The 13,689-nt window shown below is 43.4% G+C and overlaps 1 pseudogene; it reads right to left on the bottom strand.

Annotated features, from left to right (window-relative positions):
• Window positions 1-611: 611 nt before the first annotated feature.
• Window positions 612-13,689, bottom strand: part of LOC141932960 (myosin heavy chain, skeletal muscle, adult-like) — a 37,000-nt pseudogene continuing 23,922 nt past the window's right edge.

Raw genomic sequence — 13,689 nt, forward strand, 5'->3', positions numbered from 1 at the left:
GGCAGCAGAACCGAGCAGTTCAAGTCAGAGGGGTGGTCACAGCTTTACGCAGAGATCTTTTCTGTGTTTTTCACTGATAGTTTCTCTCAATCGTGAAAGTTGAACCCGTGAACATCAAAGGAGCGTGTTCCCTCTGCCCTGGGAACCCCTTTCCCAGCACAGCACATCACCTGGACTTTGGGAACTGCTGCCGTACCTGCCACCTCCATTCACAAACGCTCACTGCCAATCTCACAATGAATTGATAGTCTTTACAGTCACCAAAGCATCACCCAAGCTTTTTTTTTTTTTTTTTTTTCCCCCTCCTCACAGCTTCTACTTCAGGTTGGCTGAATATGACCAGGTCAAAGATCAGTTACACGCACACCTAGTTACTTGAAGCAAGTAATGAATATCTGTTGGATGCACAGAAGTCTGTTTTGTAAAGGAATCTGTTGCAGCTCCAGTCAGGGACCTCATTCCTCTGATTTCTGAATATAAAAAAAGGAAGATAATACAGGGCTTATTAGAGCAATTAATTATTTGTGGGTTTGCTTCAGGTCTGTGGCTATTGCAAATGTTCTGCCATAGTACAGGCGAAGAACCAGTATCTCCCTGGAAGACCTGGATTCTTAAGAGTTGATCATAATCTGGTCTGTCTCTTGGGAGGCGCCAAAAGGACTTTCAAAACCCACTGATTTTGAATAAGTGCCAATTTCTGGCCTTCCTTTATGAGAATACTCCAGTGCAAGAGTGGGAAGAGTACAGCAGCGGCTGCCAGGTGTTTGGGCAGAGGTCTTTGTGACACTTGCTGCATAGGAACCACAGCCCTCCAACTCACCTGTCCTCCAATGTCACGACTTTTGGCTCTCAACTTGTTAACCTGACATTCAGCAATATCAGCTCGTTCTTCAGCCTCTTCCAGCTCATGTTGGGTCTTGCGGCATCATGAGAGATTAGTGTTTGCCTGTTCTTCCTGAAAGTCGCGCAGTGCCATCAGTGACGTGGACACAAACTGACATGCCCTGTTAGCATTAACCAGACACCCTGTGGCTGCACCACAGTAACATCACCTACTTGTTAGCCTGACAGCTACATCCCTGCCTTGCCAACACTCTGCATTTCTACTGTCAACAACACGAGCACTAAGCTGGGGACAGAACAATTAGTCCTGCTCAGTTCCAGGTGGGAAAATGGGCTAGTGTGGCTTCAGAAGTGCAATAACTCCGGGGTAATTACAGCTGTGCCCGCTCTGTTGTGAGCCAAAAGTCTATGAGGTTAGAAATACTCAAAGGCAGTGGTCATAGCTGCCCTATCAAACTGGGTATTCAATTATTTCAGTGAAGTTGGGAACCCAGACCTTTTGGAAATCTCCACCCAGGGCCCACAAAGATTTAAGAAGAGTCCCGCACTCACAGCTTCCTCAGCCTGTTTCTTGTATGCTTTCACTTTTAACTGTAGCTTGTCCACCAGGTCCTGAAACCAGACAATATTTTTCTTATCCTCTTCAGACTGTGGGAAGTGAAAATCAAGTCAGCCTCAAAAGATGGAGTGAGGTGATGCACGTAAGAGGGCAGAGGATTTGAAATACCTGGTAAGTGAGCTCCGTCAGCCTTTGTTCATACTTGCGAGCACCTTGCAGTGACTCTATTCCTTGTTTCTGCTCGACATCAAGCTTGTTTTCTAACTCATTAATCTGAAACACAGTATCATGGTGAAGACAGCAAACTGCCAAGAATGGCTGCTGATCCTGCTGTAGGATACGAGGAACCAGGGCTCTGTGGACTAAGGCTGCAGGGAGAAAGTGGCAGTGAGGGCAGCTTCCTTCAGCTGCTTCTTGGAGCTAGACTAGCTAAAAACTGCTCACCAGAGTCTATTAACAGTGACATAGTGTGTGAATTCATAGTTTTTTATAGAAAGAACTTAGCTGTGCATACCTGGGGCATTTATAATCAAAATTAGACTTAAATCTGTCAAAGAAGAAGAAATTGAAACAGGGAAGGGAGGGTTCTGTCAATGTTCACCAGGTAAATGGGGAAAATCTGTTTAATTTGTAATCTTCAAGTCCAGCTCATCATCATGAATAGTCCTTAACAACCTCCCATAGCTCCATATCTCTCCTGCAGTGTATTTAAGTCAAACCTGGGCACCAAAGCTTTTATTTTTGTGTGGATATTTCCTTTCAAAGCCACGAGCATCTAATTCCCAGTCAGTTGTGCTGTATTTTGGAACAGGAACAGTTGAAGAGCACAGTGAGTGAGTCAGGCAAATGGTCCATCTAGCTTGTCTCTAGGAGTGGCAGCAGCATATACTATTTAGGGACAGCATGGAAACCTGGCCACTGTCTACTCCCCTCACACTTGTCCAGGTTCCACAGTCATTAGATTAGAGGTATAAGGTGGCATATCTATGCCTGTTCCCTTAAGTATGTCTGTAAACCTGCTGATTTCTAATCCCTTTTTGAACCTTCTACCAGCTGCCTCTACAGCCTCCCATGGCAGCAGGTTCCAGAATTTCACTGCCCACTCTGTAAAGAACTTCCTTTTATTTCTCTTAAACTGATCTCCAGGTGAAGATGTCCCGATCTGCACCATGTGTCCTTACTTCTCATATTGTGCATTTTGATGAATAACCATGCAGAATACATCTTGGTCACTGCTGTCATGATTCTGTAAACTCTGACAGCATCCTCCTCAGCCATCTCCTCTCCAAACAGAAAAGTCTGTTTGTCTCTCCTCACAGGGCCCCACCCAGTCAGCTGCCATTCCCTCTGTGCTTCTCTGTCAGGTCCGTCTTCAGCTGCAGTGACCAGAACTGCACTTGGTACATTTAATATAGTGACAAGTGATGGTCTGTCTTGTTCTCAGTGCCTTTCCTAATGAAACCCAAAATTTTTTCTCTTTTCAGTTTTTGCTTCTACTGTGCATTGAACAAACAGTTTCTGAGGTCTGTCTTGAATGAGACAGAGATCTCTGTGCTCAGCTGTAATTGCCAGTTCCAAGTTCATCCCCAGGTAAGTATGTTTTAAATTATTTTTCCCTAGATAAGTTTCCCTATGTTTCTACCCTGACGTTCATCTGTCACCATTTTTGCCCACTCAGCTTTTATGAGGTCATTCTCAAGTTCCTCACCCACAGTGCAACATTTGACTGCTTAGTGTAACTCTCATCAAACCTGCTGGAGATACCTGGGGTTGTCCCTGTTGTAACCTTCCCAAGAGGTTCCAGCAAACAAGGGCCCACTCAGGAACATGACCTTAGCCTACCCTAGTCTTCACCATACCCTTGCCTCTAGTTTCTGGAGTTGCTTCTTTCCACCCTTAAGTGCCAGCTGCTCGGCCTCATCCAGACGGTGCTGCAGGTCCTTCACTGTCTGTTCCAGATTCCCCTTCATCCTTTCCAGGTGGGCACTGGTGTCCTGCTCCTTCAGCTCTTCTGCCATCATGGCTGCCTGGTTGTAGTGCACAGGTGTGTTACAAATATGCCTCCCCATCCCTGGCAGTTCTGTGCTCTCCCTGGGAGCAATGCCCAGCTTCGTGTTGCTGTATGGCTCTCCACATTCTCAGTCAGTGCCCATGGCTGTGCTAAGAGTCTGTCATGTAAAGAGGATCACTGTTTCTCAGTGTCTGTATTTCTAAAACTGCTCTGCCTTGGGGAACCGGCAAGGTTGATGACAAGAAAAAAATAATTAGGGCATGCAAATGACTCAGTACCAAAGTTTCATTTTTTTAAGAGTCAGTGGAAATTAGGGGCATCTTGAAGTATCACCAGCTAGCACTCTGCATCTCTGGGCTCCCGAATGATTTTGAATATCTGGCCATTTGGTGCCTAAATTTGCTGAAGAGTCAGATTCCTAAGCTGGTTTTGCCAATGAAATGACCCTGAGTGTTTCAAACTATGGTGAAAAGCTTGTCCCTGCTGAGATCTTCAGAACCTGGGATGATCAGCTGTCCCCAATGTGACAGGGCAGAGAGGGCAGAGGGGAGCCTGCAGCCCTGCCACTGGCACACAACCAGAACTAGACACAGCACTTCAGGCCCAGGTGTGCCATGACTTGATGCAATAGTGTAACCATTTTCTGTTTCATTTTCATATACCTTTCCTAAATAGTCCTAAGATTTGTTTCTTCTGATGCTGTGGAACTGTAGCCTTGTTTAAATGACACATTTCTGTTCTCTCTTTTTATTTCTTACATGTCTAGCATTTATATAGAAGCATGTATGATTTTAGTCTTAATTTCTGCTTCTCTGTGCTGTGTCTAAGCAGGACTTGGTTCAGACTACTCCTTTCCTATTACAATTTTGCCACCATCTGTTCTATCCTGTCTATTACATCTATCCTGGAAGCAAAAATGAATGTGGGTATGGGGTAGAGGAGAGAGGATGCCTCTTCAGTACAGACTGCTAGCAGAACATGAGAGGGGACCTAGACTGAAGGGGTCTTCTGTGACAAGCAGTAGGGCAGAGGTTGTGTGAGACCCATGTGGGAGGGATGGTGTGTCACCAATATGTGCTGTTCCTGTGTTGAAGAATTGGTTCTCCTCCACCTGATTGCTGCTGTTCTAAAGTGTAAAAGTGACTGCAGTAGTATAGCACAGAAGAAAGGCAAGCAAGAGGACTCACATCTGTGATCACTTTCTTTGCTTTCTCCTCTGCATTTCTGGCTTCCTGAATGCTGTCTTCGACTTCATTCTGTAAATGAGTGATGTCCACTTCAAGTCTTTTCTTGGTGTTGAGGAGGTTTGTGTTCTGTTGGGACAGTCCAAAGACAGGTCATTCCCACCCCATTTCATCCACTCCCACATACCTATTGTAAAGGAGATACCAAATACCTACGAGTGGAGAAGCTGCACTCGCTCCCTGGCATCCGTCAGCTCCTGCTCAGAAACTTTCCGGGCTCGCTCTGTCTGCTCCATAGCAGCTCGCCTCTCCTCCATTTCTGTTGTCATCAGATTGTTCCTACGCTCTGCCATAGCAAGCTGCTCCTTCAGCTCATCATTCTCTCTCAAAGCATCATCCAAATGGAGCTGGGAATCCTTTGAAGGTGAAAGCACCATGAGATTCAGAGGCAAGCAGAGGGAGTGACAAAGGCCTGTAGGACAGTAGCCTTTGTGGTCCCTACCTTGAGTTGCCCTTGCACGGCTTTGAGGTGATTCTGTGTCTCTGCTACCTGAGAGTTGGCATGGCTCAGCTGTATTTCCACGTCATTTAGATCTCCCTCCATCTTCTTTTTCAGCCTCAAAGCATCATTTCTGCTTCTGATCTCAGCATCCAGCATGGTCTGCATAGACTCTAATACCCTCTGGTGATTCCTCGTCAGCTGTTGAATTTCCTCATCTTTCTCTGCACTCGTTCTATCAACATCTGACTTTACTTGGTTCAGCTCCAGCTGAACACGTAAGATTTTTCCCTCTTCATGTTCTAAAGAGCCCTGTCAGGGTTGAAATAATATCATTTGTCTCTGTAGTGTCCATTACTGGGAAATGCCCGTGCAGAATTTTGACCCTTTATGGCCAGTAAGGCAGATACATTTGCCTTACTGTGGACCTTTAGAAAAGGCCTAGCACTGAAAAAGCTGACTTCTGTTCCCACACACAAGAATTATTATACCTCAGCTGGATATTAATCAGTAATTTAGGAATAAGGCTCCTGAGGAAAACACCTCCAATACCACAAGGTCTGGGCACTGAGGGCTGTGTGGACACTGTAGAGATAACAAAACATGTGAAAACATAAAATAGGACAGCCAAGCCTCATGCTCAGAAGCAGCTTGCCTTCTTTTGCATCTCCGTGCTGAGTTCTGCTTAGGGGCTCTGCATTTAGTCTCACCCCAGTGACTGTGTGGGCATGTTGCCCTTCCATACAGCCTTTTTCCTCTGATACTCATATCAACTAGCTCAGATGTCTAGGAGTTAAAAGCCTGAGGCTGGACCTTTACAATCAGTGGACAGAAACAAGCACATCCGGAGAATGAAACGGTTGATGTAGCCTTGGTGTGCTTTTTAAGAACAGACCATCCAGAGATGCCTATTTCTCCTTTCTGATTCTAGAATAAGCCTATGGTGACTAATTCAGGATTAGACTGTTGACATTTAGATGCATAAATCAGAGCAGATGGATTTGCATGGCCACTATAACTCTTGCTCCTACTGCCCACCCGTCTAGTGAAATCTACAGATTAGAGATGTGTCAGTTGTTTTTTACTACTTTTTCTACCTAATGGGAGTTACAGAGAAAATAAGGTGAGACTCTTCTTGGAGGTGGACAGCAAAAAGACAAAAGGCAACAGTCAAAAGTTGATACGAGGGGAATCCTGACTGAGTATAAGAATAAAAATGTTTTCCCATGAGAATGATGCCACACTGGAAAAGGTTGTCCAGCAATACTATGAAATCTACATCCCTGGAAATTATAAAGACTAATTAGACAAAGCTTTGAGCAACCTAACATAATGCTGAAGTTAGGCCTGCTTTGAGCAGGCAGTTGGACTAAAGACCTCCAGAGAGCCTTTCCAAACTAAGTTATTTCTGTGTCTCTGTGTTTGAGCTATGCCCTAGGTATACCATAGGCAGCTCTGTGAAATGCTCTCAAAGACATTTTGTGGAGAATCAGATATGGTTATACAGAAGTAATAAATGCTTTTCCAAGTGATGATCAGGGCAGATAGGGAAAAAAAGACAAGAACCCAGACAAGAGGGAACTGAAGGAGCTGCAATCTGACATGGATTGGGATAAGAGTAAGTAAGATTTAAAGTTATGAAGAGCTGAGGGATAGCCAAAGAAAGTAAGACAGAGAAATCATGGAATTGTGGGACCTGGTATGCAACTTGTGACAGCAAAGCATGTCAGTGTACCAGTGGCACCTCCAAGATTCAGCTGATTCCCAGCAACCTCTCCGTCTTCATCAGAACCCATGTCCTGTGAACTGACTCCTCTTTGAATGTCTTACTAACTCCCACTCACTGAAAGTGGAGGAACTGAAGAAATATTATCTTAATTCTCTTCAGCATTCAGCTTTCTTTGAACAGGTGGTGACATCAAGAAGGCTTTTAAGTATGGATTAGACTTGCTCTGAAAACATCCTTGATTAATTTGACTAGAAAACAAAAATTGTCAGAGTTTTGAAATACAAATTACCTTTCTTCAGCCTTTCACGGGAGCAAATTCAAACAAGTGGTGCAAAATGAGCTCAATTTTAGTCTGGGACTGAGTGTTTTTGTACATGATAGCACAACAAGGAATGCCACACTGGTATGGGAGAGGAGCAGTCCCTAGGCTATTTGGTCTGTTTGTGCTCTTATAGTGCATCTTTGTGACAGTATCAGGATAAACAGAAATATATAATCTCAAATTTTCTCCATTCATGATCTCTCTAAAAACAAGCCCCCTCATTGAGGACACTTGCCTCTGCTTCTTCTAACGATGCTTGCAGGTCATACTTTTCTTGCTCAATTTGCTTCTTTGCTTTCTCCAGTCCATGATTAACTTTTCCAGATTCAGCAATCTGTTCAGTCAGATCAGAAATTTCCTCTGCAACACAGAGAACACACAACTCATCTTAGATAATGTTGTCAATGGCACCTGCAATTGCTGTTTAGCAATGGGAGTGACGAAAGACATAACGATGTAATGTGATGCAGCAGTGAGGAGAAATAGTAGGCCATGTCTCATGTGCAATCCTTATTTCTGACTACCTGCTATTTCCAGTTCAGAGTGCAGTTTGAAAATGAGAGGGAGCAAATGAAGTGAGCTCAGAGAATAATGTCAACTTCCTCTGGATAGTAAAATTACGTCTCCAGAGAGAGTCCTGTTTGATTGCTCTCTTTATCCTCAGATACTCCCCAGCAATCATTCTGCTCACAAAAATCGAACTGAGTTGTGATTCCTTTATACAGTTAGTTTGCTTATTAAATGCCAATCTGTTGTACCACAGCTGCATGGTCTTTCAATAGTCAGTAGATAGACAACAGCACTCCAGATTTTTTCTAATGGCAATGACTGAAGTAATCTGAAAAAAAATAGTATCTGGTTTCATCATCATTTCTGTCCATTCAGTTAATTGGGTCCCTATCCATGAATGGGATTATGATGGTGTGAAGGAGTAGAAGGTGGGAATACCATGAAGAAGTAGCATTCTGTAATGAGCTGTAGGCATATGCTTACAGGTGACTTTGTGATCAGCTGAACAGGAAAGAAAGTTGCCTAATCTGAGCTTTGTGGGAAAACCATAGAGAACAAAACCCTGGGAAGAAGCAGAGCTCCGGTAGCCCAGGAACATGGAAGTATTTAAGGACTCATGGTGGATCCCTGCTGATAGAGATCTGAACTTACGACGGAGGTTCTTGTTCTCCAGTCTGACAGTCTCAGCCTGGTCAAGCATTTCTTCATAGGCATTCTTCATCCGGAAGATCTTGGTGCTAAGAGAGCGAGACTCCTTCTGGGCAGCTTCCAGCTCAGCCTGACTCTCCTGGTACTTCTGTTTCCATTCAGCCAGGACCTGAAATGACAGGAGCATAAGAATGACCCATTCTGCAACACTCCTGTCTCTGCATGTTTACAGGACGAGAACCCAAGAGGCATGTCCTGTCTTAAAATCTTTTGCTTTGGGCTGTTCTCTGCCTGTGACAATCAATTCAATGTGATACCTACTCTGTTCTGGTGGAAGCCCCAAACTCTCAGGCAAGAGTTTGGTTTGACACCAGCCTGGACACAATGTGGTTAGTCCAAATGAGACTGTGTGAGCCTTTTTATTATTGCAGGAGCCAGTGGTCTTGCATTCAGCCCACCAAGAAACATCACGTTCTACCAATCGTCTTCTGAGTTTGATACCACTGACCTGCAGGGCATCTTTTTTAGTACATTCACCTAATTCAGTCACACAAGGCTGGGCCAAGGCACAGGGCTATGCAACACGATTTGGTCAAATGGTGTTGATTCTTTTAGGTGTTATTAAAGGCAGTGGAAGCTGAGGCTCTGACTAACCCAAATACAAGGCTGGCAGACTAGCACCAGGCGAAAGTCAGAGCTTGTTCGCTTGCATGTGAATACTTGCTCAGTCTGCTTGATCAAAGACTAGATATGGATCCTTTCAGTCTCCCTTGCAAAGACTTCATGCTTTTTCAAACTATCAGAAAGCTACTTCGTTATTTGCTGTGGTCATCTGGGGTTACGCCCACTGTGACATTATCATTACTATATGTCCTGTTATGTGCTCCTTACCATGGATTTGCTTTGGATAAAATTTAATTTATCCTACTGTGAGTGCAGAACTTTCATAATTTCAGAATTTGGCCTGGCCTATCAAATGTCTAATGGTGTTCAGATCTGGCAGGCTCTTTGAATGAACCTTGTCAAAATTCTTCTGCTTTTTATCAAATGCTGCACAGGCTGCGTTTGACCTTTCCACGTCAATCATGAGGTCATCCACTTGCCCCTGCAGCCTCTGCTTTGTCTTCTCCAGTGAAGCACACTTTGAGTTGACAGCCTCAGTCTGCTCCTCCGACTCGTGCAGGTGCTGAGCAAGCTTCCTTCTGTAAGATGAGACAATCAGTGCTAAGAGAAGGAAAATTCTGACATTCTCAGAAAATGGACAGGAAGGGAGTTTGTAATGGGAGAGATGGACAGAGAAAGCAACATAGAAAGCTGTGATGTTATGAACAGAGAGCATCAGTAGGAGCCTGGGATGACACAGCATGCTGGAGTGGTGCATAGGCCGGGAGAATACTTACCCAAGGGGTAGACTGTACCAATGCGGAGAGGAACCAGAAACACACTTTCAATATTGCCAGTGTCAAGAACATGATTTTTCAACTACTATGATTAACTCCATAGTTAATGCACTGGAATTCTCCTTTCTGTAGACACTCCCAAGCCTCTACTCCTTTTCCTCCTTTAGACCTCTACTCACCCCCCTTTTCACTCCTAACACATTACAAAGCACATTGCTCTGCATATTCCCACTAGGAGCATATTCTGATTTCCTCCAGTTCCTTCTTACATTTATACTTAAATATCCTTCTACTTGCTCCAGACCATCCCTCCACGTACTTGGCCTCCTCCAGCTCCTCCGTGCGCTGAATAGCATCCGTCTTGTATTTGGTTCTCCACTGGGCCACTTCGCTGTTGGCCTTGGACAGGGCACGCTGCAGCTCCCCCTTGGCTTCCTGCTCCTCCTCATATTGTTCCCGGAGCAAGTCACAGTCGTGCCGAGCTGACTGCAAGGCGTGGGCCAGGGCACTCTTGGCCTGGGTAGTTAAAATTATAAAATTGTCAAAATATTAATAATTTCTGATTGTATTTTTTTACTGTATTTTGATAAAACCTCCAACTGCCCATGTGCAACAGTTGCTAGAGTAAGAGAAGGAGCAAAGTGGATAACATTAGGTACTCTGTGTTTCAGACTTGATGTTGTTAAACAAGATCAGGCACTTGTCCTGTCTATCTGACATACTGCCTCTCAAACACATCTGCACCAAGTGCTTCAGGCACAGACACAAGAAATCCAGCAACAGACAAGGTGGGAATTATCTGTCAAGAAGTTTCCCTGTAAGCTTTTCAGGTAGCGTTTGGTGTTTATCTGAAGGTGGAAGAGTCTTTAAACTGTTTTGTCATATCTAACCCTGGGTACCCCTGCACTCCTGCTCTCTGTCCTTTTTTTTGGCTGCTGCTGTTTTCTTTGCCCCAGGGATTTCCTGTAGCAGTAAGGTATGCACAGAAAGCTGTTTTCATTCACTTCTCTCATGTTTTTGAACTTCAGAAAGCATGATGAGAAGGACTTAAACTGTCTTCCTTATTTAATTTCTAATGTCTCTTCTCTGTGCCTCTCCAAGGCAAAGTTCAAAAGTTTCACTGTTCTGATGTCTCCACCTTTCTCTCAGAAATCTCATTTATTGTTTTAACCCATTGATTTATTTTACAATTTGTTGGTCCAAATTAATACAAGTCACTTTATTTTCTTCCTCTAGTTGCCTCTTCAGCTCTTCAGTCTGCTGAGTGAAAGCATGTTTGCCTCGAGCCAACTGAGAAATCAAGGACTCCTTCTCCTCCAGTTGCCCAGTAAGTTCACCTAACAAGAAAATGTTTATTTTTTTAGACAGGGATACGAGACATAAAACATACAAATGGAAAGTGGTAAAATGAAGGGAGAGTAGCAATTTCATTCCCACCAGTAGGAAAAACCTGTCAAAGAGAAATGTTCTGGTGGCATCAAAGGAAAGTGTATGAACTGACCACAAACTCATACCTTCATTTTGATTGACAGTGCCTCTTTTGGATTGGTTTTATGTTTCCTTGGGTGGAGTTTCTATGACTGCCACCAGGAGGAAATTCTACAGTCTGAGTTTTGTTCACATCACCCAGTGATGAATATATTACAAAATACACAGGCATTCAGAAAGCATATTTAAGTACTTGGCACAGCGCTATTGCATTTCATCTAAGGACACACCATTCTCAGCTTGTAGACGTGTTTTATGTGTGTTCAGATCATTAATTAGTCAAATATGTTCATCGTTTTTGGTTCTGACTTCACTGAACTGGTCTTCGAGAGCTCGGCACATCTTTTCCAGGTTGCTCTGTTAAGAGATAGAAAGCATATCCTTCAGCATTGTTCAGAAGAACAGTGGTAGTGATGATATGATGATTCATGTTTCTTCCTGCACAACAACCTTGGCTTTGGAGACAGACTCCATGTTACTGGCCAAGTCATCAATCTCCATCTTCAGCTCACTCTTCTCCTTCTCCAGCTTCTGCTTCACTCGTTGCAGGTTGTCGATCTGCTCCCCAAGCTCAGCTGTGCTGTCCGCGTGCTTCTTCCGCAGGGTGGCAGCCGTGGCTTCGTGCTGCAGCGTGGCCTCTTCGAGGTCACGCCGCATCTTCTGAAATTCTGCCTCACGCTTCTTGTTCATCTCGATCTGAGCTGCTGTAGCCCCTCCTGCTTCTTCCAGGCGCTCGCTGATCTCCTCTAGCTCCCTCGAGAGGTCAACTAGCCGCTTTTCAGTCTTTGCATAGCTTGCACGTTCGGCCTCAATTTCTTCCTCCAATTCCTCTATTCGAGCCTGTGAAAGTTAATTGGTTAAATGAGGACTTCTGAATAGAGAGATTTGAAATTATCATTAAGGAATAAAGAGCAAACATTCACATCCATTTATATCAGCATAGAGAGTGAAGCACCTCTAGAAATTTCACTGAATTGTGTCTTAGGACGTGCAGTATTCAGTTTTTGAACAGCACTGAATGTAAAATCTGGTATTTAATTTTATGTTATCGCTCAGAATGGATTTACTGTCTTATGAACGATGTAGTATTGTACTTTTCTGAAGAAATAGGGGACGTGTCACTGGCACATGTAAAGGAATGTGAGTTTCTTAGAAATTTCCCAAATGTCAGGCCAAAACAAAGCAGTGTCTTCTCTCCATCAGCAAATAAGTTGGAAGGAACCTTGAGATGAGCAACCACAGGATAATAGCGCTGAAGAGAACTGTCTTCCTGGCGCTGCCTTTAGAAGGTGATCCCTGCCCTGATCATGACAGATTATGTCACATTCTATTGTTTTCTTAGAAAAGTCATTCTCAGTGGCTTCACTACTGTCGTAACTCAGTACCTGATCCATTTTCAAAGCCTGCCACAAGCTCCACTTAAGAAATTTCTTACACAGTTATGTATGATTAGAGGCCAGAGTTTCTGTAAAAGTGCCCTGAGATGGGAACAGAGCCCAGAGTCCATGTTAATTGTTTTATTCGTGTGTAGTAAAATATTTTTGTAGAACAGGCTAACAATAAATATCAATTAATTCTAAGGAACTCATACGTGGCTACTAAAAGTATCAGTAACTCTTAGACTTTACCTGAAGCTCCTTATTTTTCTTTTGCAGCTGAGAAATTTGAGCCAGCTCATCTTCACTTTTACTTTGCAACTGGCTAATTTCAAAATCCTTTCTGTTAAAGAACAGGAATGCAAATTCAATATGGTTAAGATAAAATCTGAATTTTAGAATTCAGAGCATAAGAAGTCAGTGCAATACTTTTTTAGCCTGTCATCCATCTGTTGCTTATCTTTTTCCAGATCCATGATGGAATCCTGAGACATTTTCAGATCACCCTCCAGTTTTCTCTTTGCTCTCTCAAGGTCCATTCGTAGTTTCTTCTCTTGTTCCAGAGATCCTTCAAGCTAAAACACATAAAACATACTTAAACACATAAAACTTAAAACCTACTTAAACACATAAATCGTACTTTGGAAGTAACTATTCTTGATTTTAAAATCTAACTAGAGTTGGAAATTGATGAATAGAGAAGATAATCAGATCCTGTATATATGCCTGTGCTACACTCTCACTGCAGTCAGAGCTGCCATTATATGTTGGTTTAGATATTAAACTGTCCACAGCTTGGCTATGCATAGTTGAAATTCAAGTTTTTGAAAAATACAGAAATTAAATTTCTCCAGTAGCTGCAGTTCCTAGCTTATAGACTGCTAAGTATTGACAAATTCCCAGTGTTCATATCTTCCTGGAGTATGTCCACACTGCACAGTAAGAGGCCACAAATAACTCTGCAGCAAACTTGAAACTGCCACAGATATCCTACTCCAGCTAATTAAAATGGGGCACAAAAGTCTACAATGCTGAAATACCCAGTGGTGAACATAGTTTAAATAGACAGGGAAAGATGAAAGATATACTGGATTCCACAGTACCCTGTCAACTGGCAATG

The sequence above is a fragment of the Strix aluco genome, chromosome 21 (assembly GCF_031877795.1).
Source record: "Strix aluco isolate bStrAlu1 chromosome 21, bStrAlu1.hap1, whole genome shotgun sequence".
NCBI lineage: Eukaryota > Metazoa > Chordata > Aves > Strigiformes > Strigidae > Strix > Strix aluco.